The following is a 27,494-nucleotide window of genomic DNA, read 5'->3' as shown; positions in this document are numbered from 1 at the left end:
CCCCGCTGCCCTCTGAGTGTCCGGATGACTGGGGTCTGGCAGTCAGCAGCCTGGAAGTCTATGGGCAGCCGGCAGCAGTTTATTAGAAGCAGATTCACCAGACATTTTATACTTTCCAGGAGAATTTCTGACCCTTCAGTTTTCTGCTTCTAATGGAAAAGAAAAATCCTCAGAAAGTGTGACCCCCATAGAAGGACGAGAGCGTTCCCCCGATAATCAGGAATGAACCCCCATAGAGGGATGAGAGCAACCTGATATCAGGACTAAACCCCTATAAATGGAAGAGAGCTCCCTCAGATATCAGGGCTGAACGCAGAGCGTCACAGCCAGGGAGAAGGAGACGCCCAATGAGAAACCCTGCTGCAATCTGGCTCCGCAGTCAGTGCAGCAAGGTGTAATAGGATTGTTCCTCCCCGACTGAACCCTGCTCTACAGAAACGCTGCCGAATGATCCCTCCCCGTCCTTTCCCTGCACCTTGAAGAATCTTTCCCTGAACTTGTAAATCGTTTTCCCAGCACAATGAAGTCTTTCCTCGCACTGTCCCTAGCGCCTGCTGACGTCTCTCCCTGCACTAAGTGCACTGGAAACTGGCAGAATCCAAGATGGCTGAGGCCATTTATAGGGCAGTGACATCACAGGGCTGGCTGCTGATTGGCTGCATGCATGGCATTGTGGGTGATCCCGCCTTCCCAGAGTTCCTTGCTCCATGTCCTCACACGTGTAGTCACCATTTTAGGAAAGAATGCGATTCGTTACCATGAAGCGTGAGGAAATACGGATTCGGGCACAGGGGTAAACAGAAGCCCCCGGGATACTGCTGGGATCCTCTGTGTACCCACAGCTGTAGCTGAACTCATCAAGAAGATGGAGGACATAGTCCTCAGAGGTCCTCTCATAGACCTTCCAGCCCAGACACCTCTCCAGTGACTTATTACAACCCCCAATCCTGTAATGCTGTGAACCAGCTCTGCTGCTGTCTGTGGGGTCAGAAAGGGGGGGATAGGAAATGACATTGATAAAGAGGGGGGCATCGAGAGACCACTGATGAGAAGGAGTAGTTTGTGATGATATATGTACATGGTTGTCAGACATCGAAGGGTTAGCAAAGTATCACCTATGTCTGTCTCACTGATCCTTACATTGAGTATTCTGTAGATGGTCCTAGATGGTGGAATGTGGACAGAGGGGAATCATTAACGGGAATACCAGGCAGCGATACAGAAACCACTGCCTTCTAGCTGCTCAGCACAGGAGGTGGAGGCGAAGCCCTCACTGCAGAGTGTAATCTGGGTGAGGACAAGGAGGTGGACATCTACATCCCTGCAGGGTGTAATCTGGGTGAGGAATCTACATCCCCGCAGGGTGTAATCTGGGTGAGGACATCTACATCCCCGCAGGGTGTAATCTGGGTGAGGACATCTACATCCCCGCAGGGTGTAATCTGGGTGAGGACATCTACATCCCCGCAGGGTGTAATCTGGGTGAGGACATCTACATCCCCGCAGGGTGTAATCTGGGTGAGGACATCTACATCCCCGCAGGGTGTAATCTGGGTGAGGACATCTACATCCCCGCAGGGTGTAATCTGGGTGAGGACATCTACATCCCCGCAGGGTGTAATCTGGGTGAGGACATCTACATCCCCGCAGGGTGTAATCTGGGTGAGGACATCTACATCCCCGCAGGGTGTAATCTGGGTGAGGACATCTACATCCCCGCAGGGTGTAATCTGGGTGAGGACATCTACATCCCCGCAGGGTGTAATCTGGGTGAGGACATCTACATCCCCGCAGGGTGTAATCTGGGTGAGGACATCTACATCCCCGCAGGGTGTAATCTGGGTGAGGACATCTACATCCCCGCAGGGTGTAATCTGGGTGAGGACATCTACATCCCCGCAGGGTGTAATCTGGGTGAGGACATCTACATCCCCGCAGGGTGTAATCTGGGTGAGGACATCTACATCCCCGCAGGGTGTAATCTGGGTGAGGACATCTACATCCCCGCAGGGTGTAATCTGGGTGAGGACATCTACATCCCCGCAGGGTGTAATCTGGGTGAGGACATCTACATCCCCGCAGGGTGTAATCTGGGTGAGGACATCTACATCCCCGCAGGGTGTAATCTGGGTGAGGACATCTACATCCCCGCAGGGTGTAATCTGGGTGAGGACATCTACATCCCCGCAGGGTGTAATCTGGGTGAGGACATCTACATCCCCGCAGGGTGTAATCTGGGTGAGGACATCTACATCCCCGCAGGGTGTAATCTGGGTGAGGACATCTACATCCCCGCAGGGTGTAATCTGGGTGAGGACATCTACATCCCCGCAGGGTGTAATCTGGGTGAGGACATCTACATCCCCGCAGGGTGTAATCTGGGTGAGGACATCTACATCCCCGCAGGGTGTAATCTGGGTGAGGACATCTACATCCCCGCAGGGTGTAATCTGGGTGAGGACATCTACATCCCCGCAGGGTGTAATCTGGGTGAGGACATCTACATCCCCGCAGGGTGTAATCTGGGTGAGGACATCTACATCCCCGCAGGGTGTAATCTGGGTGAGGACATCTACATCCCCGCAGGGTGTAATCTGGGTGAGGACATCTACATCCCCGCAGGGTGTAATCTGGGTGAGGACATCTACATCCCCGCAGGGTGTAATCTGGGTGAGGACATCTACATCCCCGCAGGGTGTAATCTGGGTGAGGACATCTACATCCCCGCAGGGTGTAATCTGGGTGAGGACATCTACATCCCCGCAGGGTGTAATCTGGGTGAGGACATCTACATCCCCGCAGGGTGTAATCTGGGTGAGGACATCTACATCCCCGCAGGGTGTAATCTGGGTGAGGACATCTACATCCCCGCAGGGTGTAATCTGGGTGAGGACATCTACATCCCCGCAGGGTGTAATCTGGGTGAGGACATCTACATCCCCGCAGGGTGTAATCTGGGTGAGGACATCTACATCCCCGCAGGGTGTAATCTGGGTGAGGACATCTACATCCCCGCAGGGTGTAATCTGGGTGAGGACATCTACATCCCCGCAGGGTGTAATCTGGGTGAGGACATCTACATCCCCGCAGGGTGTAATCTGGGTGAGGACATCTACATCCCCGCAGGGTGTAATCTGGGTGAGGACATCTACATCCCCGCAGGGTGTAATCTGGGTGAGGACATCTACATCCCCGCAGGGTGTAATCTGGGTGAGGACATCTACATCCCCGCAGGGTGTAATCTGGGTGAGGACATCTACATCCCCGCAGGGTGTAATCTGGGTGAGGACATCTACATCCCCGCAGGGTGTAATCTGGGTGAGGACATCTACATCCCCGCAGGGTGTAATCTGGGTGAGGACATCTACATCCCCGCAGGGTGTAATCTGGGTGAGGACATCTACATCCCCGCAGGGTGTAATCTGGGTGAGGACATCTACATCCCCGCAGGGTGTAATCTGGGTGAGGACATCTACATCCCCGCAGGGTGTAATCTGGGTGAGGACATCTACATCCCCGCAGGGTGTAATCTGGGTGAGGACATCTACATCCCCGCAGGGTGTAATCTGGGTGAGGACATCTACATCCCCGCAGGGTGTAATCTGGGTGAGGACATCTACATCCCCGCAGGGTGTAATCTGGGTGAGGACATCTACATCCCCGCAGGGTGTAATCTGGGTGAGGACATCTACATCCCCGCAGGGTGTAATCTGGGTGAGGACATCTACATCCCCGCAGGGTGTAATCTGGGTGAGGACATCTACATCCCCGCAGGGTGTAATCTGGGTGAGGACATCTACATCCCCGCAGGGTGTAATCTGGGTGAGGACATCTACATCCCCGCAGGGTGTAATCTGGGTGAGGACATCTACATCCCCGCAGGGTGTAATCTGGGTGAGGACATCTACATCCCCGCAGGGTGTAATCTGGGTGAGGACATCTACATCCCCGCAGGGTGTAATCTGGGTGAGGACATCTACATCCCCGCAGGGTGTAATCTGGGTGAGGACATCTACATCCCCGCAGGGTGTAATCTGGGTGAGGACATCTACATCCCCGCAGGGTGTAATCTGGGTGAGGACATCTACATCCCCGCAGGGTGTAATCTGGGTGAGGACATCTACATCCCCGCAGGGTGTAATCTGGGTGAGGACATCTACATCCCCGCAGGGTGTAATCTGGGTGAGGACATCTACATCCCCGCAGGGTGTAATCTGGGTGAGGACATCTACATCCCCGCAGGGTGTAATCTGGGTGAGGACATCTACATCCCCGCAGGGTGTAATCTGGGTGAGGACATCTACATCCCCGCAGGGTGTAATCTGGGTGAGGACATCTACATCCCCGCAGGGTGTAATCTGGGTGAGGACATCTACATCCCCGCAGGGTGTAATCTGGGTGAGGACATCTACATCCCCGCAGGGTGTAATCTGGGTGAGGACATCTACATCCCCGCAGGGTGTAATCTGGGTGAGGACATCTACATCCCCGCAGGGTGTAATCTGGGTGAGGACATCTACATCCCCGCAGGGTGTAATCTGGGTGAGGACATCTACATCCCCGCAGGGTGTAATCTGGGTGAGGACATCTACATCCCCGCAGGGTGTAATCTGGGTGAGGACATCTACATCCCCGCAGGGTGTAATCTGGGTGAGGACATCTACATCCCCGCAGGGTGTAATCTGGGTGAGGACATCTACATCCCCGCAGGGTGTAATCTGGGTGAGGACATCTACATCCCCGCAGGGTGTAATCTGGGTGAGGACATCTACATCCCCGCAGGGTGTAATCTGGGTGAGGACATCTACATCCCCGCAGGGTGTAATCTGGGTGAGGACATCTACATCCCCGCAGGGTGTAATCTGGGTGAGGACATCTACATCCCTGCAGGGTGTAATCTGGGTGAGGACATCTACATCCCTGCAGGGTGTAATCTGGGTGAGGACATCTACATCCCTGCAGGGTGTAATCTGGGTGAGGACATCTACATCCCTGCAGGGTGTAATCTGGGTGAGGACATCTACATCCCTGCAAGGTGTAATCTGGGTGAGGACAAGGAGGTGGACATCTATACGACTCCAGGTCTGTGTTTGGTGTAGAACCTGATGTCGGAGATATTTGGCCGAGCCGCGCCCTCCTGAGCTCTGTAGGTAAGCCTATATACAATGCCGGGGCTGGACGGCGGCCATTACACCCATTGTCATTCCCTAAACGGGCGGCCATATTGAAGAGCAGACCCTCCGGCTGTGGTGACCGCCCTGACAGACCAGGAGGCCACAGAGGCCGCATTACTCCCCTGGATGGTGGCCGCAGCTGACCTGTTCCAGACATGGACGGAGGCAGGGGCCGCACAGGAGCCTCTAAGGTCTGCCGGCCCCGTGTCTCCATGATGGCCGCCCTGCCTCACCCCTCACATCTCCCAGGGAGCCATGTCTGCCGCAGTCTGGGAGGACTGATATGTGCAAGGCATAACCCAGGGGGGTCTACCCGAGATGTGCCCGGAACCATGGCCGAGAGTGAGCCGCCGGGAACCTCCCCGCACATCCAGCAGTGTCAGCCCGGAGCAGTCCTGTTACCTGGGAGGGGAGCCTCCATCATGGCGGCCGGGGGCAGCTTCTCCATGAGGACAGAGAGCGGAAGGACCTGTAGTGACGTCACTGTTATGTGACCAGAGCTGGAAGGGGCGGGGCTCAGCAGTGCAGACAGGTGGAGGAACAGGACCTGCGGTGACGTCACTGTCATGTGACCAGAGCAGGAAAGGGCGGGGCTCAGCAGTCCAGAAAGGTGGTGGTACAGGACCTGCGGTGACGTCACTGTCATGTGACCAGAGCAGGAATAGGCGGGGCTCAACTGTGCAGAAAGGTGGTGGTAGAGGACCTGCTGTGACGTCACTGTCATGTGACTAGAGCACGAAGAGGCGGGGCTTAGCTTTACACAGGGGAAGAAGTAGTCAATGACCTATGATAACGTCAAGTCACGTGAGGGGGCGAAGCCGCCAGGAACCTCCCCGCACATCCAGCAGTGTCAGCCCGGAGCAGTCCTGTTACCTGGGAGGGGAGCCTCCATCATGGCGGCCGGGGGCAGCTTCTCTATGGGGACAGAGAGCGGAAGGAATTGGGAGGGGCAGGAAAGGGCGGAGCTCAGTATTACAGACAAGTAATGGTACAGGACCTGCGGTGACGTCACTGTCATGTGATTACAACAGTTGTGGGCGGAAACTATGTAGTGCTGAGGATTGATGGCGTAGAAACTGTAAAGACGTCACGTGACCTAAAGGGGCGGAGCTTTGAAGCAAACAGAAATTCCTCTGATATCACATAGCAAACTGGGAGTTGTAGTCCTCTCCTACCTCCTCCTGTAATGTCCTCTGATATCACATAATAACAGGCTGGACATGCTGGGAGTTGTAGTCCTCTCCTACCTCCTCCTGTAATGTCCTCTGATATCACATAATAACAGGCTGGACATGCTGGGAGTTGTAGTCCTCTCCTACCTCCTCCTGTAATGTCCTCTGATATCACATAATAACAGGCTGGACATGCTGGGAGTTGTAGTCCTCTCCTACCTCCTCCTGTAATGTCCTCTGATATCACATAATAACAGGCTGGACATGCTGGGAGTTGTAGTCCTCTCCTACCTCCTCCTGTAATGTCCTCTGATATCACATAATAACAGGCTGGACATGCTGGGAGTTGTAGTCCTCTCCTACCTCCTCCTGTAATGTCCTCTGATATCACATAATAACCGGCTGGACATGCTGGGAGTTGTAGTCCTCTCCTACCTCCCTCTGTAATGTCCTCTGATATCACATAATAACAGGCTGGACATGCTGGGAGTTGTAGTCCTCTCCTCCCTCCCCCTGTAATGTCCTCTGATATCACATAATAACAGGCTGGACATGCTGGGAGTTGTAGTCCTCTCCTACCTCCCCCTGTAATGTCCTCTGATATCACATAATAACAGGCTGGACATGCTGGGAGTTGTAGTCCTCTCCTACCTCCTCCTGTAATGTCCTCTGATATCACATAATAACAGGCTGGACATGCTGGGAGTTGTAGTCCTCTCCTACCCCCTCCTGTAATGTCCTCTGATATCACTTAATAACAGGCTGGACATGCTGGGAGTTGTAGTCCTCTCCTACCTCCTCCTGTAATGTCCTCTGATATCACATAATAACAGGCTGGACATGCTGGGAGTTGTAGTCCTCTCCTCTTGCACCTTCTCCTGTAATGTTCTGTGATGGGTGTCAGTTGGGGGTCCCCTCTCTCTGCAGTCGGTGGTCTCCATCTCTCTGTTGGGGGCAGTGCTCTTCTCTGCTCTCATAGCTCGGCCATTAGTAGAGGTCCGCTCCTCTCTCTGCAGTCGGTGGTCTCCACCTCCATCTCTCTTTTGACGGTAGTGCTCTGCTCTCACAGCTCGGCCATTAGTGGAGGTCCGCTCCTCTCTCTGCAATCGGTGGTCTCCATCTCTCTGCTCTCACAGCTCGGCCATTAGTGGAGGTCCGCTCCTCTCTGCAGTCGGTGGTCTCCTCCTCCATCTCTCTGTTGGGGGCAGTGCTCTTATCTGCTCTCACAGCTCTGTCATTAGTGGAGGTCCGCTCCTCTCTCTGCAGTCGGTGGTTTCCTCCTCCATCTCTCTGTTGGGGGCAGTGCTCTTCTCCGCTCTCACAGCCCGACCATTAGTGGAGGTTTGCTCCTCTCTATGCAGTCGGTGGTCTCCTCCATCTCTCTGTTGGGGGCTGTGCTCTTCTCCGCTCTCACAGCTCGGCCATTAGTGGAGGTCCGATCCTCTCTCTGCAGTCGATGGTCTCCTCCTCTATCTCTCTGTTGGGGGCAGTGCTCTTCTCCGCTCTCACAGCCCGACCATTAGTGGAGGTTTGCTCCTCTCTATGCAGTCGGTGGTCTCCTCCATCTCTCTGTTGGGGGCTGTGCTCTTCTCCGCTCTCACAGCTCGGCCATTAGTGGAGGTCCGATCCTCTCTCTGCAGTCGGTGGTCTCCTCCTCCATCTCTCTGTTGGGGGCAGTGCTCTTCTCCGCTCTCATAGCTCGGCCATTATTTGAGGTCCGCTCCTCTCTCTGCAATCGGTGGTCTCCATCTCTCTGCTCTCACAGCTCGGCCATTAGTGGAGGTCCGCTCTTCTCTGCTGTCGGTGGTCTACTCCTCCATCTCTCTGTTGGGGGCAGTGCTCTTCTCCGCTCTCACAGCTCGGCCATTAGTGGAGGTCCGCTACTCTCTCTGCAGTCGGTGGTCTTCTCCTCCATCTCTCTGTTGGGGACAGTGCTCTTCTCCGCTCTCACTCCTTGGCCATTAGTGAAGGTCCGCTCCTCTCTCTGCAGTTGGTGGTCTCCTCCTCCATCTCTCTGTTGGGGGCAGTGCTCTTCTCTTCTCTCACAGCTCAGACATTAGTGGAGGTCCGCTTCTCTCTTTGCAGTCAGTGGTCTCCTCCTCCATCTCTCTGTTGGGGGCAGTGCTCTTCTCCGCTCTCACAGCTCGGCCATTAGTGGAGGTCCGCTCCTCTCTGCAGTCGGTGGTTTCCTACTCCATCTCTCTGTTGGGAGCAGTGCTCTTCTCTGCTCTCACAGCTCGGCCATTAGTGGAGGTCCGCTCCTCTCTGCAGTCGGTGGTCTCCTCCTCCATCTCTCTGTTGGAGCCAGTGCTTTCACAGCTCAGCCATTAGTGGAGGTCCTCTCCTCTCTCTGCAGTCGGTGGTCTTCTCCTCCATCTCTCTGTTGGGGGCAGTAATCTTCTCCACTCTCACAGCTCGGCCATTAGTGGAGGTCCACTCCTCTCTCTGCAGTCGGTGGTCTCTTCCTCCATCTCTCTTTTGACGGCAGTGCTCTTCCCTGCTCTCACAGCTCGGCCATTAGTGGAGGTCCGCTCCTCTCTCTGCAGTCGGTGGTCTCCTCCTCCATCTCTCTGTTGGCGGCAGTGCTCTTCTCAGCTCTCACAGCTCGGCCATTAGTGGAGGTCTGCTCCTCTCTGCAGTCGGTGGTCTCCTCCTCCATCTCTCTGTTGGGGGAAATGCTCTTCTCCGCTCTCAGAGCTCGGCCATTAGTGGAGGTACTCTCCTCTCTCTGCAGTCGGTGGTCTCCTCCTCCATCTCTCTCTTGGGGGCAGTGCTCTTCTCTGCTCTCACAGCTCAGACATTAGTGGAGGTCCGCTCTTCTCTCTGCAGTCGGTGGTCTCCTCCATCTCTCTGTTGGGGGCAGTGCTCTTCTCCGCTCTCACAGCTCAGCCATTAGTGGAGGTCCGGTCCTGTCTCTGCAGTCGGTGGTCTCCTCCTCCATCTCTCTGTTGGGGGCAGTGCTCTTCTCTGCTCTCACAGCTTAGCCATTAGTGGAGGTCCGCTCCTGTCTCTGCAGTCGGTGGTCTCCTCCTCCATCTCTGTGTTGGGGGCAGTGCTCTTCTCCGCTCTCACAGCTCAGCCATTATTGGAGGTCCACTCCTCTCTCTGCAGTCGATGGTCTCCTCCTCCATCTCTCTGTTGGGGGCAGTGCTCTTCTCCGCTCTCACAGCCCGGCCATTAGTGGAGGTTTGCTCCTCTCTCTGCAGTCGGTGGACTCCTCCATCTCTCTGTTGGGGGCAGTGCTCTTATCTGCTCTCACAGCTCAGCCATTAGTGGAGGTCCGCTCCTCTCTGCAGTCAGTGGTCTCCTTCTCCATCTCTCTGTTGGGAGCAGTGCTCTTCTCTGCTCTCACAGCTCCGCCATTAGTGGAGGTCCGCTCCTTTCTCTGCAGTCGGTGGCATCCTCCTCCATCTCTCTGTTGGGGGCAGTGCTCTTCTCAGCTCTCACAGCTCGGCCATTAGTGGAGGTCCGCTCCTCTCTGCAGTCGGTGGTCTCCTCCATCTCTCTGTTGGGGGCAGTACTCTTTTCCGCTCTCATAGCTCGGCCATTATTTGAGGTCCGCTCCTCTCTCTGCAATCTGTGGTCTCCATCTCTCTGCTCTCTTCTCCGCTCTCACAGCTCGGCCTTTAGTGGAGGTCCGCTCCTCTCTGCAGTCGGTGGTCTACTCCTCCATCTCTCTGTTGGGGGCAGTGCTCTTCTCTGCTCTCACAGATCGGCCATTAGTGGAGGTCCGCTCCTCTCTCTGCAGTCGGTGGTCTCCTCCTCCATCTCTTGTCACGAGGGTATCGAGAACCACGCCTGATTCCGTTATACCCGGGGTCAGGAAGTCGCAGCGGTTGGCTGCACGCTCTATTTAAGATAGGGCTGTTTTCCTTATGGTAGCTTTCTGGGTTTGCTTTGCAAACCCTTTTGGCTCACTCAGGGATCCGTAGCTCCTTCTCCTCAGCTGTTCCTTGTCCAGCACTCCCAAATCTCCTTATATTCCTCTCTCACACTTCTCTGGTTGCCAGAGATAGAGCTTCCTGCCTGGACATCTATTCTGACCTTCTGGAGCTGTGTTGCTGCGTTCTCTGGTAGTTGGTCCAGAACGCTACCCTCCGGATCCCTGTTGGACCTTTGTGGTCTATTGTGGTCGCCCACCTGGGTGTATGTGTTTGTATGTTTTGTCTGTCATCTCCCTGGTGTTTCCCTCTTAGTAATAGTGGTGCGGACTAGCGATCCCACCGGCCCGTTCACTATCTAGGGCTCATTTTAGGGAAAGCCAGGGTTTAGGCACATGATCACCGCACGGGTGAGGAACCCGTCTATGGACGTCAGGGCAGTCAGGTGCCAGCCGCAAGGTGAGTTAGGGGTCACCACCTTTCCCTCTCCCTTGGGCAGGGCTTTCCCTTTTTTTCTCCCTGTGCGTTACGTCGGTCATTACATTGTCTCTGGCCCTTATTTTGTGTAGGTAAAAAAAAAAAAATTATAATATTTTTTTTTTTACCTACTTAGAATCCAGTATGGATCAAATTGCTGCTCTGTCCAAACAATTTCATGGCCTGTCTTTGGAGGTGGTAGGATTGAAGGCGTCGGTCCTCCAGCAACAGCAGCAATTACAACTGACCGCAAGCCCAGCGGTTGCTACTGGTAACCAGGTTGTTGCGGAACCCAAGGTCCCTCTCCCTGACAGATTTTCTGGGGGAAGGGACAAGTTTTTGACATTCCGTGAGGCCTGTAAATTATATTTTATGTTTCAATGGGGTATTTATTGATGAAAGCATAGTAAAAATGTATAACATTTCAATATAGAACAATTCAGGTATTAAACTTGAATATACTTCAAATGAAATAACAGTACATGTTGACATTCCTATTGCCATATACAATTTAGCACAGTCGGTGCAATAAAGACAGGATATAAAACCAGACAGTGAGTTAGTGATATGCATCTCAATATATCTTTACCAATCATAAAGTAATACAGTAACGTATATCTGAGGAGTGTGGGGATGAAAGCCAAGGTTCCCAAAATTTTTCGAAGGTGGTGAAAGTATCCATCCGAATGGCCGATAATCTTTCGTTTAATAAGATCCTGTTGACCCTATCTAATACCGCTTGGTAACTTAGTTCAAGTGACCTCCATTTAAAAGCTATATGTATTCTAGCCGCTAATAATATAAACTGAGATAGCTTGAAGTTGGAGTATCGAAGCCAAGTAGGTTTATCACCTAGTAGGCATAGCTGTAGAGATGTTGGATAGGTACATCCTAGAGTGGAGGATAAAAGATTGCTAATCTTGCTCCAAAATCTCCTAACTACTGGACAAGTCCACCAGATGTGGAGCATTGTGCCAATATCTTCGCATCCCCTAAAACACCTAGGAGAAACTTCAGGGTAGATATGGTGTAGTCTAGATGGTACCAGGTAGGTTCTGTGTAAAATTTTTATGGAGGTTTCTGCTAGTGTTGTTTGCCAAGACCCTTTAGTGAGTGTTTGTGAACGCTGGTGCCATCTGGATGTGGAGTAACTCTCATTCAAATCCTCCTCCCAGGCCCTCATGTAAGGCAGCTTAGCCCCCTCTTGAGGTGCGTTAAGTATTCCATAAATTTGAGATAATAGGCCTTGTTTACACATTGAGTAGGTAACAAATCGCTCGAACTGGGTAAATTCGATAGATTGGTTATTTGTACAAAGTGATTGCAGGAAGGAGAAAATTTGTCTGGTCAAAAACCTTTCCCGTATAGGGGGGGAGTATTTGTCCTCAAAGTCTGACATAGAAAGCAGTTTACCCCTAGTCAGAAACCTGTAGAGGGAGCACAGCTTGTTGGAAACCCACCAATCCATGGAGAGTGTTTGGGTGCCTAGGAGGAAAGCAGGGTTACCTACCAAGTATGTTAGCGGTGGTGTTTTGGATTGTAATGAGTACTTAAATCTGACTGACCTCCATAATATGAGGGAATAGTGTGTTAGTATGGAATTAGTGCGAATGATACCCGGTAATAGGAGGTTGGACCATATCAGAGCTCTCCAGGTGTATTGGGCTATCAAAGATTGTTCCAATGGAATCCACAGCGGTTGTGTTTTAGGGTCTAGGTGAGTTAAGAACAATTTTGCTAGTCTGGCTGCCTTATAATATTTTATAAGATCTGGTACTGAGAGACCTCCTTGGGTTTTGTGACGGCACATCGTCGCCCTAGCAATTCGGGGGCGTTTGTTAGCCCAAATGAATTTCATAATGTCAACCTGGAGAGCTCTTAGATCCCTGCTAATAATTGGTACTGGGAGAGATCGAAACAGATAAAGGAGTCTGGGAGGACTACCATTCTGATGATGTTAATCCTACCGACCCAAGACACAGGTAAAGTATTCCAAGACACAAGGTCGGCTTTAAGTTTACGGTACAGTGGGACAAAGTTGGTTTTATAGACCATTTCAATTGAAGTGGGTAATTGTATCCCTAGGTAAGGGATATGGAGTGGCTTGTGTTGGAACGGGAAGTTATCTAGAATAAGAGATTTCATGTGAGGCTCAACATTACATAATAGGAGCTCTGATTTGGTGTGGTTCATCTTAAGTCCCGACACTAATGAAAAGGCATCCAGCATCTTCATCAGTGAGGGGAGGGATATAACCGGGTTTGTAATAGTCAACAATATATCATCTGCAAAGAGGCTCAATTTATATTCTTTCCCTCCAACCAAAATACCAGTGATATGAAGGGGCGGAGCTAAGCGGAGCATGTGAGCGGCAGCACGTCGGCCGAGCTCCTCTGCACCGAGTGAAATATCATCCTGAAAACCCCAAAAAAGCCTCAGAAAACAGTGTGGGAAGGCTCCAGATCGGCTCCTGAGTACTGTGCTGACCTCAGAATCGTGACGACGGCTGCGGTTCGGGCGCAATGAAACTTAAAAAGGACGGGAAAGTGGAGGTGAGAGAGGCACAAGATGGCGCCGGCGCGGCCGACAGGGCCGGGTGACGGAGACACAGCAGGACGCTGCGGCCAGGCTGGAAAGATTTGCTAGGTCCTCGGCAGGAGCGGTGAGCAAAGGGCCCCAAAGGAGGCAAGCTGCTGGAAAGGGGGACGTGCAAATGGACTCTGATCCTGAACTAGAGGAGTCATCTGCAGACTGCATTGACCGGAACAACAGGTTTTCTCCTCTATGCCCTGACAAAGAAGCAAGTACTATGGGGGCTACAGAATCTGACGTGGATGAACCCACTCTGAAAGATGTGATGGCGGCCATAACTGGCTGCAGCAAGTCGCTGGCTACTCTTACTGAAAAGGTGGGAGCCATAAAAGAGGACGTTACCATAGTCCGCCATGACATGAGAAAGCTGGCAGAACGCACCACGGCCCTGGAAGATAGAATGGGCGCGGTGGAGGACATTTTGCCCCCCTTGAGAAGGGATTTGAGAGAGCACGCTAGAAGAGTGGATATAATTGCTGCCAAACAAGATGACCTGGAAAACCGGGCTCGCCGGAATAACGTTAGATTGGTTGGCGTCCCTGAGAAAGCTGAGGGGAATCATCCGGCAGACTTTTTTGAAACGTGGTTCAAGAATCAGTTTGGTGTGGAGGTGCTGACAAAATGTTTTGCTATAGAGAGAGCCCATAGAGTTCCCACCAGACCACTGCCACCGGGGGCGCCCCCGAGACCCATGCTGGTGAAGTTGTTACATTACAGAGACCGGGACATTATCCTGAGGAAGGCCAGAGAGATGGAAAACCTTATGATTGACGGAAACAAGGTGTCCTTATAGCCGGACTTTTCCCAAGAGGTGCAAAGACGGAGAGCAAAATTCCTGGACATCAAGAAGCGACTGCGATCCCTGAAGATTGCGTACTCCATGATGTACCCGGCCAAACTGCGGATTGTGGCACTGGGGTCTACAATTTTCCACGACAATCCGGAGGAGGCGAGGAAGTGGCTGGACCGGCACGAGGGGCAACTGGCGGCAGAAGGGAATTGATGATCAGAAGAGGCGGTGATAAATGGCACAGTCATTGATAAGAATGTGTGATGTGATGGATGGTATGGGTGGTAGTGCGGATGGTAAAACTGTCATTATAGCTAGGGGGTCAAATGTGTAAAATGCAATGCCTCTTGTCTAGAAATTGGTTGATGATGAGGGAAATATATTATATGGGGTTTAATACCTACTGTTGTGTGAGGTGCGGAGGATAAAGGTATATGTCATACATTTGCTAAGTTTAACGTGCACTTTAAAGAAAGGAGAGGGGAGGGAGTCTTTATTTAATTGATGCTGCTGTTTTTGTTTTCCTATAGAGATAGGTACTGCTAACTCTAACCTACTACTGGGGGTATAAGCCTACTAGAGGTTGGAGGCCACGACGACGGGTGCTTTCTGTATCCCACGTGCCTGGTAATACAGGTGTTTTTAGTGGGGCTCCGTTGTGGTGGCTAAGCGCTCTTTCCGATTTAAAGGGAAGGGTATAGTTTAATTCTTTGTTTGGGAAGGGTAGGGAAGGGGGGGGGGGTACTATTGCTGATAGTTAGAGTCTGGAAGGTGTGATCATGTTTTTTCAAAGTCTTACAGATAGAGTCCTAAACTATGGGAGGAAAATTTTATTGGGTCCTTTCATAATAGATTCCTCAGGCTGCATCCGTTATACTGATCTGATGATTATAATAGTATTATGGCAGGAATAGTCCGTTTCCTTAGCTGGAATACTAGAGGGGTGAAGGAGAGTATTAAACGAAGGGCTATTTTAGATAATGTTAAGCAACATTGCCCTGTGATATGCTGCATCCAGGAAACTCACTTACTAGAGGACCAAACAAAACTGCTCAGTCCGCATTGGGCTGGACATTGTTACCATGCTACATACTCTACATATGCGAGGGGTGTAAGTATCCTAGTACACAAATCCATAGCATTTAAATGCATTTCAAGCAAGATAGACAAGGAAGGTAGGTTTGCATTGCACGCTGTATAATGTCTCGTGTGTGGTGGTGGGAGTCTACATCCCTCCGCCTTACTCACCGCAAGTGCTTAAGGCTATTTTGTGCTATTTGGCGGAGGTACCGGATGTCCTGGTCATAGTTATGGGAGACTTTAATAATATTGTCAATCCTGCGTTAGATAAAATTGGAGGGGGATCACATCCTTCTGGGTGTGGCCTCTCGCCGTTTGGACGGCTTCTACAGGAATCCCTCTTGTTAGATTTCTGGCGATTGAAGAATCCCTTGATAAAACAATATTCATGTGTCTCCTCTACCTATGACTCCCTATCAAGAATAGACCTCATATTGGGAAATGATAACATGGGGCATTATATACGGGATGTCAAATACCTACCTCGTAACTTATCGGACCATTCTCCGGTTCTGGCGGTCGCTGACTTCCGGCCCAGCAGGATACGGAGAAATATGATATGGAAATTGAACCCACACTGGTTATCTGTGTTACCAGATATGGGAGGAATAGGGGATAAACTGAAGGAATACTTTGACATTAATCTTCCATCGGCATCAAAATTAGTGGTATGGGACGCCATGAAGGCTTATCTCAGAGGGCTACTAATAGGGGATATCAATGCTAAAAAGACCGAAACTAAACTAACAGTACAAAAACTGACTACCGCGGTGGAGCTCTTGGAGGCAGCACATGTTGCTGCTCCAACAGCAGACACTGAGGCGCAGTGGAAAGAGGCTCAGGAAAAACTGAATGAGAAATTAATGCAAAACGCAAAGAATAAGAGATTCTTTCAGAAGCAGTCCTACTACGAAGAGGGTGAAAAGGCGGGAAGATTGCTGGCCTTAATCTCTAAAGCCCAACAGCAGACATCTTATATAGCGACACTTAGGGACTCAGAGGGAATACTAAGGGACGACCCTGATATGATAATTCATATTATGAAATCCTTCTATTCCTCATTATATGAATCTAAAATAACTGCCTCGGATACAGAAATTCGTGAATTTCTACAACAGTTGCCACTGCGTACTCTGTCGGGAGAAAATAGAAATATGTTAGATGCCCCAATAACCGTTAGGGAATTGGAGGAGGCTTTGGGGTCCATGTCAAATAATAAAGTGCCAGGGAGAGATGGGTTACCACCTGAATTATATAAACGGTTCTCGGACATACTTTTGCCGCAGTTGCTGGAGGTCTGTAAGGAGGCGAAAGAAATGGGGCGCCTACCTGCCTCAATGAATGAGGCTGTCATTGTGCTTATCCCGAAACCCGGTAAAGATGACAAAGAAGCTGATTCCTACAGACCTATCTCGCTCCTGCAGACTGACGTGAAACTGTTGGCAAAAGTGATGGCGAATAGATTAAATCAGGTTATTACAATGCTTATTCATTCAGACCAAGCGGGCTTTATGCCAAATGCCTCCACTGCTGTTAATGTCAGAAGACTTTTCATGAATATCCAGGCGAGCCAGGTCCACACCTCGTGTGCGGCGGTCGCATCTCTTGATGCGGCCAAGGCATTCGACAGTGTGGAATGGCGATACCTATGGCTAGTACTAGAGAGGATGGACTTTGGGCGCCAATACATTGAATGGGTACAACTCTTGTATGCAACCCCAAAGGCTGTGCTACGAATCAATGGGGCCTTGTCAGATCCCTTTGAATTATATAGAGGAACGAGACAGGGGTGTCCCCTGTCCCCGCTATTGTTTGCGGTGGCAGTGGAGCCCTTGGGGGAGGCTTTAAGGCAGGAGAGTTTGGTAAAGGGCTTTCAGTATGGGGAACTGACTGAAAAAGTCGCTCTTTATGCTGACGATTTATTACTGTTCATGGAGGATTGGAGAAATTCCCTTAAGGACGCCATGAAGGTTATTAATGATTATGGGGCATTGTCTGGTCTTCGTATTAATTGGACGAAGTCTGTGGTAATGCCATTAACTAAAGGAGATGTCCCAAACCCGGAAGATGCCATGGGCCTAACGATCGTAACTTCTTTTAAGTATTTAGGTGTCCAAATAACCCCTGATACTAGGAACTACGAAAGCCTAAACCTGACGCCGTTACTAAACAGATTTAAAGATAAAGTGAACACGTGGATCAAGCTGCCGCTTTCCATGGTAGGAAGAACCAACCTTATAAAAATGATCTTGATGCCCCAGTTATTGTATCTCCTACATAATGCTCCCTGCTGGGTTCCGATTCGTTTTTTCTATAAAGTAAATGCCCTGTTTAGGGAATTAATTTGGAAGAAAGGGGTTCCCCGTATTAAACTAGACACTTTACGGCGACCAAAGACAAATGGAGGTCTAGCCCTACCAGACCCGTGGTTATATTATTTGGCGAGTCAGTTACAACATGTTAGGGGATGGGGAGATATAGAGAAAGTGAATACGGTAGGAAAGGTGGTGAGATTTCTTGTAGGGCGTACATGTCTGATGTCTGCACTAGAAGATGGTACCTTTCGTATTAAAGGGGAACGATTTGGAGTACTGAGCACCATTCACAAAGTGTGGTGGAAAGCCAGGGAGGTTACAAAGGTCACTGGATATACGGCATATACCTCAATCTGGCCTAACTATATGTATAAAGAGCTAGACAAACTTGCGGTATTACGGGTGTGGAATCCATATAATCTGAATAGAATGACCCAGTTGTATTCGGAAGGTATTTTGAAAGAATTCGCACAGTTACAACAGGAATTTAATATCCCTAAGAAGTTCTTTTATTTATACCTGCAGCTCCGACACGCCATTAAAACGCAAGACAAGTCTGAAAAGGTTGCCCCTGCTCAAAGGCACAGCATTATAGACCTCACAGCGACAAGTGGTACCACTAATGGTGTTATCTCACTTCACTACAGTGCATTTATTGATATGCAAATTAAAAATACACCTTTACAATTATTTGCCAAATGGAAGTCGGACATATCGGACCTCACTGAGGAACAGTGGGAAAAAGTGTTAGAGGATTGCCCATCGCTAGCTGTTAGTGAAGCACAAAGAGTCTCCCAATTGTACTTACTACATAGGGTTTACAGAACGCCAGTGGTCTTGAAAAAGATGGGATATAGGGACAATGACCATTGCCCAAGATGTGACATATCCAATGCAGACTTAATCCACCTCATGTGGAATTGTCCAAGACTGAGGCGGTATTGGACAGGGGTCATTGAAACAATAAACACTGTGTTTGAGGTACACCTTGACGTTACACCCTTGATATGTGTATTGGGGTACTTTGAGATATTACCAGGCATGGCAAAAAAGAAGCTGGCTATTGGACGGGTTCTATATCAAGCTAGAAAAAGCATAGCTTTTCACTGGATAGATATACTGCCACCGACTGTGAGGGAACTGGAGGCTAGGGTACATAATTTGGTTCGGATGGAGAAGTACGTCTATCAGAAGAGAGGGTCCATTAAAAGGTTTGAGACGTTATGGTTTTCCTGGATGCAGCATTACAGTGTGATATTTGGCCCATAGGTTGGCTATTGTCTAGATATTCCTTAGATATTAACAGTAAGGATGATATAAGTAGGATGTGTTTGGATGATAAATTCTGTCGAGATATACGTGAGTATGAGGAAGGCATGTGATGTATGACCTGGAATATGGGGAAAGATATATGTATGGCATACGTATGAGGACCTAATGTTGGACTTCTTGCACAATCCGTGGACTTTGGACTCAAATGGTCACAAGACTCTGGGAAGGGGTGGGGGAGGGGGGAGGGAGGTGGGAGGGCAGTATGGGTTATTGCTGTTCTTAATATGTTTGTGAAAATCAAATAAAAATATCTGATTTAAAAAAAAAAAAATATACCAGTGATATCAGGATGTGACCTTATGTGGGAGGCCAAAGGTTCCATAGCAAGTGCAAATAATGCCGGGGATAAGGGGCAACCTTGCCTGGTACCTCTATGGATTTGGATAGGTGAGTAGTTAGAGGCAGGTAGTTTGAGACTGGCCTCAGGTGAGGAGTACAAGGATTGTAAAGCAGCTATAAAAGGGCCTCTGAAACCCATAGTGGAGAGCACTTTATGAAGGTATTGCCATGTCACAGTGTCGAAGGCCTTCTCTATATCTAGAGCCAGCACCGCTAGGGGAGTGTTAGATCTGTTGGCCTTCTGTATTAAGTTTAGGACTTTCCTGATATTATCCGGGGCTTCCCTCCCAGGTATAAACCCCGTCTGATCCTTATGTATAAGGTCGGGGAGTAGCCTATTGAGCCGGCGTGCTAGAATGAAGGTAAATATTTTGTTGTCTAAATTTAGGAGGGAGATAGGTCTGTAATTGGAAGGTGATAGAGGGTCTTTATTAGGTTTGGGCAATACTGTAATTTTAGCCGATAAAAACTCTGGTGGGGGCCTAGAGCCCTGTAGTAGGCCATTACAATACTTGGTGATATGAGGGATTAATGAAGTCGCAAACTTCTTATAATATAGTGCAGAGAATCCGTCAGGTCCCGGGGCCTTTCCTATTTTCAGATTCTTGATCGTATATTCTACTTCGTCCCCTGAGACTTCCATCCCCAACCCTGCCGCTGCTTCTGGAGTGAGTTTTGGGAGTGGGACTGAAGACAAAAAATCTTCCCCTGTGGAATCATTGGCCTCCCTAGAGTTGGAATAAAGTTTTTTGTAGAAAGTGTAAAATGTATCGTAAATAAGGTCCGGGTTTGAGGTGGTCTGACCTGAGCTAGTGCGGATTTGGAAAACCTGATTGATTCTCTGCCTAGCCTTGAGCTGGCTGGCTAGCATCCCATCTGGTTTGTTGGCGTACTTGTAATAATAAGAGGCTGTCCAGCGTAGGGCCTTCTCTGTGTTGTTGGAAAGCAGCATGTTCATTTGAGCCTTAACATCTTTAATCGCTTTTAGAAGATAAAGTGAGGGGTTTTGTTGATGTGCTCGAACCAACCTCGTCAATTTAGCCTCTAAAGCAAGTAATGCTGAGTTCCTCTCCTTTTTCAGCTTAGAGGCAATCCCTATTAGTCTTCCTCGCATGTAAGCTTTGTGCGTTAGCCACAACATCATAGGGTCAATATCAGGTGTAGCATTTTCAATAAAGAAGTGTCTCAGATCATCCTGGAGCTGACCATGTACAGCCGGTCGTGTTAGTAAGGATTCATTCAGTCTCCATGAATATGGAATGCTGATTTTGTTTGAGGACAAGATTTCCACCAATACCATATCATGGTCAGACCAAGATGAAATAATGTGCCTGGAATAGGAGATATGAGGAAGGTAATTAGTAGTCACCAATATCATGTCAATACGGGTATATACTCTATGAGCAGGGGAATAATAGGTATAGCATCTCTGAGATCCATTATGCTCTCTCCAAGAATCAGCCACTGACAAAGATTCCAGAACTTGTTGAATCCTGGTGGAGTTGGTACGAGAGTGGGGTTGGTTAGGTGGGGAGGAGCGGTCTAGTATGGGGTTAATGACAAAATTGAAGTCTCCGCACCATAGAAGTTTATGGTAGGAGAGTGATTCAATAATATGTCCTATGTCTTGAAAGAAGGCAATGGGGTCTGTTGTTGGAGCGTACACATTAACTATACAAAGGATTTTACCTTTATATGTGCCCACTAATATTACGTATCTCCCATCAGGGTCAATGGTGGTCTGGGTCGGCACAAATGGGAAGGAGTTTTTAAGCAAGGTAATCACCCCCCTACTTTTGGTATGATAGGTAGAAGAAAAATACCTAGTATAGTGTCGGTGAAAATTTTTTGGGTGCGATGTCGGTGTAAAATGTGACTCCTGTAGACATATAACATCTGGTGAATGCTTAAGATATGTAGTGAAAGCTGTCTTACGTTTCCTGGGGGAGTTGAATCCCCGCACATTATGGGTTAGTAGCTTACACATAAAAAGATCATATAAGGTTGTTTACATTCGCATCGACAACGCTGAGAATTACAAAAGCAATAGTGAATGCCCCCATGGATAACTATTGGTTCAAAGAACCTTAATAAGGTGCCTATCAGCACAACATAGTAAACATAATGGCTGAACCTAACGTGGTCAGCAAATAGAGGTAGGCAAGTGGAAGTAAGACGGTGCACTAGAGGGGCATACGGGTCGATTCCAATCAGCCTAAGAGGAGTGGGCAGCATGGAAGTCTGAGACGCCGAATCCCTGTAGCGAAGTACAGGTCCGAAGAATCTTCAGGTGATTTCTAGATGGAGGGTGAAACTTGTGTCCAGAATTTTAGCCCGATTTCCTGGTAATGAAAGGATCTTTTCCTGAGCACACGGTCTTAGCTAACCGTCGATCTGGTCGCTCTAGGTGAAGAGGATGGCACCTTGGTCCAGACTCTGGCTGGTCTTTGTGGTCTCGGTGGGGCGGCTGGTGTATCAGGACGTTCAACCGAGATCCCTGCCCGCTGCAGAACATCTATCCCCTCTTCTGGGGTATAAACCGTATGTAAACGGGAATTCAGTTGGAAAGTCAAATTAAAAGGGAAACCCCACCTGTAGCGTATTCGAGCATTTTGTAAAGCAGCCGTTATCGGACGCATTTCTCTGCGCTTGCGGAGAGTGGATGGAGCCAAGTCCGCGTATAGGTGGACTGACGAGGGTAAACCTGGCAGTTCTGGTCGGTTGCGTGCAGCCGCTAGCACCTGATCTCTCACTTCAGGGTAGTGAAATTTAAGAACAATGTCCCTTGGCAGATCTGCTGTTCTGGGTTTGCCCAGGGCCCTATGAACCCTGTCCATCCGCAGCTGTGACGGTTCAGCCTGGGGTAAAAGAGCCCCAAATAGCGTAGTCATGGTAGCCTGTAGCTCCTGGAACGATTCAGGGAGGCCTCTGACCCGCAGGTTCCACCTTCTGGATCTGTTCTCCAGGTCTTCTACTTTAAGTTCCAGGGCTGCTAATTGAGCTGTATGAGAGTTAATGTCCTCCCGGTCGGCGCTAATGGCATCTGTTATATCATCAGTGCGGGACTTTAACTCAGAGACCCGGTTCCCCAGGTCCTGTATTTGGCGGGAAAATTCTTCTACCGCTTGTGAAAGTTCTGCTTTGAACATGGAGGCTATGTTCTTATATAAAGTAGCCTGACCTGAATCAGTGAGGTTTTCAATCGGTGGTTGTCCTCCCTCTGAGGATGAAGCCGGACTGGCCGGAGGTGAGGAGGGGTCCGCCATGATGGTTTCTCTGGACTGCCGGAACATCTCCGGTAATGTCTGCGACGGAGCAGGGTTATTCGGAAATTTGTTCTTCCCCTTGTTGCGGGTCATCTTCGGTGTCCCCTGCATCGGTTTTGTGAGCTGGTGGAGCCGTGAAGACGGCGCTATTGTGGGATCTTTCCGGCGAACGGAGCGGAGCTCACCAAGCCATGTCTTCTCGGCAAGCCTCGCGCATGCGCCTCGTAAATTATATTTTAAACTGCGCCCTTACTCCTCTGGTAATGAAGAACAGCGGGTGGGGGTTGTTATTTCCCTGCTGCAGGGGGACCCGCAGTCCTGGGCGTTCTCTTTACCCACTGATTCCCAGGCTCTTCGGTCAGTGGATGAGTTTTTCGGGGCCTTGGGTCTCATATATGACGACCCTGACCGAGTCGCACTGGCTGAATCAAGATTACGGAGACTCCTACAAGGAGAGCGGCCGGTAGAGGAGTATTGCTCTGAATTCCGTAGGTGGGCTACGGATACCCAATGGAACGACCCGGCTCTCAGGAGTCAGTTCTGCTCTGGGTTATCCGAAAGGGTTAAGGATGCGCTTGTATTATATGAGACCCCCTTTTACCTTGATGCGGTTATGTACCTTTCTATCCGTAAAGAGAGATGCCTTAGGGACAGGTTGAAAAAACCGGAGCAACTGGTAACCCCTCCCAAGCAGCAGTTAGTCTGTACGGACTTAGACGAGCCTATGCAGCTAGGAGGAACTACTCGTCAGGTCCGTCCTCCTGAGGCTCGCCGTAGGCGTGGGGTTTGTTTTTTTTGTGGGAAGAGGGGTCATTTCATTAATGTCTGTCCTTCTTTCCTCAGAAACAAAAGACCGTCGGAAAAACTACTAACCCCAGGCTGTGTGGAGGATGTCAGCCGGGGGGGTATACGTTTCCTCCATACGTACATCGCAATTTGTGTTGCCAGCGGTTATTATTTTTGGTGATAAGACAGAGACCCATTCCCATATTCGCTATTGATTCTGCTCCCCTGTCTCAGAGAAACCTCACCCACATTGTTCATAATTTACACCTTCGGGTAGGGGACCACCATAACGAGATGCTTTCATGTTATGTTCTGGAGGGGCTTCCCACTCCGGTAGTGCTGGGTCTTCCCTGGTTGGTAGCGCACAATCCAGTGGTGGATTGGCAGGCCAGGGAGATATTGGAGTGGAGTGAGCAGTGCAGAGAAAATTGCTTAAATAGCAATTGCTTAGTCGCCTCCATAACTACCCTACCTACATTTATTTCCGACTTTGAGGACGTTTTTTCTGAAAAGGGTTGTCAGAAGTTACCACCTCATCGTCCTTATGATTGCCCGGTTAACCTTATTCCCGGCGCAAAATTACCCAAGACCAGGTTATATAATCTTTCGGGTCCAGAGAGACAAGCCATGAAAGATTATATCTCCGAGAGCTTGGCTAAGGGACACATCAGACCCTCTTCTTCACCCGTGGCTGCAGGGTTTTTCTTCGTTAAAAAGAAAGATGGGGGCCTGCGTCCTTGCTTAGATTTTCGCGAATTAAATAGGATAACCATCCGAGACCCATACCCTCTTCCTCTCATTCCTGACCTGTTTAACCAGATTGCGGGTGCTAGGTGGTTCTCCAAACTTGATCTTAGGGGGGCCTACAATCTGATTCGTATTAAGGAGGGGGATGAGTGGAAGACAGCTTTTAACACCCCTGAGGGGCATTATGAAAATCTAGTCATGCCTTTCGGTCTGACCAATGCTCCTGCCGTCTTTCAACATTTCGTTAATGACATTTTTAGTTATCTAATCGGCAGGTTTGTGGTAATATACCTAGATGATATTTTAATTTATTCGTCTGATCTGAAAACACATGAGGTGCATGTCAGACAAGTACTGCAGGTCCTACGGACGAATTAATTATATGCTAAAATTGAAAAATGTGTCTTCGCCGTTCAGGAGATACAATTCCTAGGTTATTTTTTATCTGCTTCAGGTTTCCGTATGGATCCTAGAAAGGTCCAGGCAATTTTAGATTGGGATCTTCCTGAGAACCTTAAAGCACTACAATGGTTCTTGGGCTTCGCGAATTTCTATAGGAAATTCATTAAAAATTATTCACTTATTGTAAAACCGCTTACTGACATGACTAGGAAGGGGACTGATTTTTCTAAATGGTCTGACGCCGCTAAAGTTGCTTTTTCCTCTCTAAAGGAGAGGTTTACCTCAGCACCTGTACTAATCCAACCTGATGTCTCCCAGCCTTTTATTGTTGAAGTCGATGCGTCAGAGGTGGGAGTGGGGGCGGTGCTGTCTCAGGGTCCGTCTCCTGGCAAATGGCGTCCTTGTGCTTTATTTTCTAAAAAACTATATGCAGCAGAAAAGAACTACGATATTGGCAATAGGGAACTAATAGCTATTAAACTTGCGTTTGAGGAGTGGCGTCACTTCTTAGAGGGGGCAGTCCACCCCGTCACTGTGATTACGGACCACAAAAATCTTCTGTACCTCGAATCAGCTAAGCGTCTCACCCCTAGACAGGCTAGGTGGATGCTATTTTTTACCAGGTTTAGCTTTGTGATTACCTATCGTCCTGGGGCAAAGAACACCAAGGCTGATGCACTATCTCGTTGTTTCCCTGGAGGGGGTAATGTGAGTGATCCGGTGCCCATTCTTCAAAGAGGAGTGGTTGTTTCTGCGGTACACTCTGTTCTGGAGGGGAAGGTGTTAGAGGCCCAGGGGGACACCCCGGTCTCTTGCCCCTCAGAGAAATTGTTTGCACCGTTGAACCTATGTTTCAAATTATTAAAGGAACATCATAATTCGGCACTTTCTGGGCACCCGGGTAGTAAAGCAACCTTGGAGCTATTGTCTCGTCGTTTTTGGTGGCCAAGGTTGCGTCAGGATGTATTGGATTTTGTGTCTTCTTGTTCTACCTGTGCGCGCGCAAAAGTTTCACATACACGTCCTGCAGGGTCTCTATTACCACTCGTCATTCCCAATAGACCGTGGACACATCTGTCAATGGATTTTATCACTGACTTACCTTTGTCTGCGGGTAAAACAGTTATTTTGGTAGTAGTGGACAGGTTTAGCAAAATGGTACACTTCATTGCGTTACCCGCACTACCTAATGCTAAGACTCTTGCTCAGGTATTCGTCAGTGAAACCGTGAAGCTTCACGGGGTCCCCTCCGATGTTGTTTTGGATCGGGGTACCCAGTTTATTTCTAAATTTTGGAAAGCTTTTTGTTCCCGTTTGGGGGTACACTTGTCCTTTTCCTCAGCTTTCCATCCTCAGTCGAATGGACAGACTGAGCGTACCAACCAAAACCTTGAGACATATCTAAGATGTTTTGTGTCTGAAAACCAAGAGTTGTGGTCATCATATTTACCGTTAGCTGAGTTTGCCATAAATAATCGTCGTCAGGAATCCACTGGCAAGTCACCATTTCTTGGTGCATATGGTTTTCATCCCCAATTCTGTACTTTCAAAGAGGGGGGGTCTTCTGGGGTTCCCGAAGAGGAACGGTTTTCGTCATCTCTTTCATCGGTATGGCAGAAGGTGCAAGCTAACTTGAAAAATATGGGAGGTATATACAAATGCATGGCTGATAAGAGACGGTCGCCAGGTCCGGACCTAGGAGTGAATGACTATGTGTGGTTGTCTACTAGGAATATTAAATTGAAGGTTCCCTCTTGGAAAATGGGTCCTAGGTTTATTGGCCCTTACAAAATTGTAGCCATCATCAACCCCGTGGCTTTTCGCCTGGAGTTACCTCAGACTTTTAAAATTCATAATGTTTTTCCATAAATCGTTACTCAAAATATATGTTCCACCTCTAGAACCGTCACCGCTGCCACCCCCTCCTGTTGTCGTGGATGGTAATCTAGAATTTCAGATATCCAAAATTGTTAATTCTCGTCGGGTCCGCCGCTCTCTTCAATATCTGGTGCATTGGAGAGGTTACGGTCCGGAGGAAAGAATGTGGGATCCTGCATCTGAGGTAAACGCCGACAGGCTAGTTCGGGTTTTTCATGCCTCTCATCCTGAGAGACCTGGTCCTGAGTGTCCGGAGGCCCCTCGTGGAAAGGGGGGTACTGTCACGAGGGTATCGAGAACCACGCCTGACTCCGTTATACCCGGGGTCAGGAAGTCGCAGCGGTTGGCTGCATGCTCTATTTAAGATAGGGCTGTTTTCCTTATGACAAAGAAACATAGAATAAACCCAGGGTGTCCCAAAAAAAGGGGAGGAGAAGGGCGGAAACACGTTGTCCACCCAAAATACCCCCAATGGGGACACACAAAGATAAAACTCGGCAAAAAGCTCCCGAGCTAAATGGCAGAAACAAAGAAAGCGGAGCTCATTGTACCAAAAAAATATATAATTTATTGAGACATGATAAAATGACATAGGTAAAACACATGAATAAATGATGCCATAGACATGGTTAGGAGCGGAGGACAGAAAACGAGACACCACCCTGGGAGCAAGAGCACACGGATCTAAAAGACATGGTACAAAAAGAGTGTAAGGCACATGAACATCAATGTGGAGTCAATGCTCAAATCCATGTGCAAGATACAACTATAATAAAGTACCAGGTGGGCCACCTGTCTGACGCATGAACACCTCTGTATAAATAATCATTGGTGTGCAGACAGCCAGTATGCTATGAAATTATTGTGCTGCAGACCAATGAGATATAGAGATGGATAACAATAATAAAAGTAACCAGAGGGAAACAGCGGGAGACAGGAACTCACCAGAGAAAAGAACCGTGTGCCAGAACGACCAGGGTGGTGCTACCCCAACGCGCGTTTCGGCGTACCTTCGACTAAGGTACGCCGAAACGCGCGTTGGGGTAGCACCACCCTGGTCGTTCTGGCACACGGTTCTTTTCTCTGGTGAGTTCCTGTCTCCCGCTGTTTCCCTCTGGTTACTTTTATTATTGTTATCCATCTCTATATCTCATTGGTCTGCAGCACAATAATTTCATAGCATACTGGCTGTCTGCACACCAACGATTATTTATACAGAGGTGTTCATGCGTCAGACAGGTGGCCCACCTGGTACTTTATTAT

At 49.2% G+C, this 27,494-nt stretch overlaps 1 protein-coding gene across 1 annotated transcript in view; it reads right to left on the bottom strand.

Annotated features, from left to right (window-relative positions):
• LOC120998324 (aspartic and glutamic acid-rich protein-like) overlaps window positions 1-27,494 on the bottom strand; it is a 2,513,920-nt gene that overhangs the window by 2,005,901 nt on the left and 480,525 nt on the right. The window lies entirely within an intron of this gene.

Source organism: Bufo bufo, chromosome 4, assembly GCF_905171765.1.
Source record: "Bufo bufo chromosome 4, aBufBuf1.1, whole genome shotgun sequence".
In the NCBI taxonomy this organism is placed as follows: domain Eukaryota; kingdom Metazoa; phylum Chordata; class Amphibia; order Anura; family Bufonidae; genus Bufo; species Bufo bufo.
Note: the sequence above shows the minus strand (reverse complement) of the source record. Positions and strands in the feature narration are given on the sequence as shown.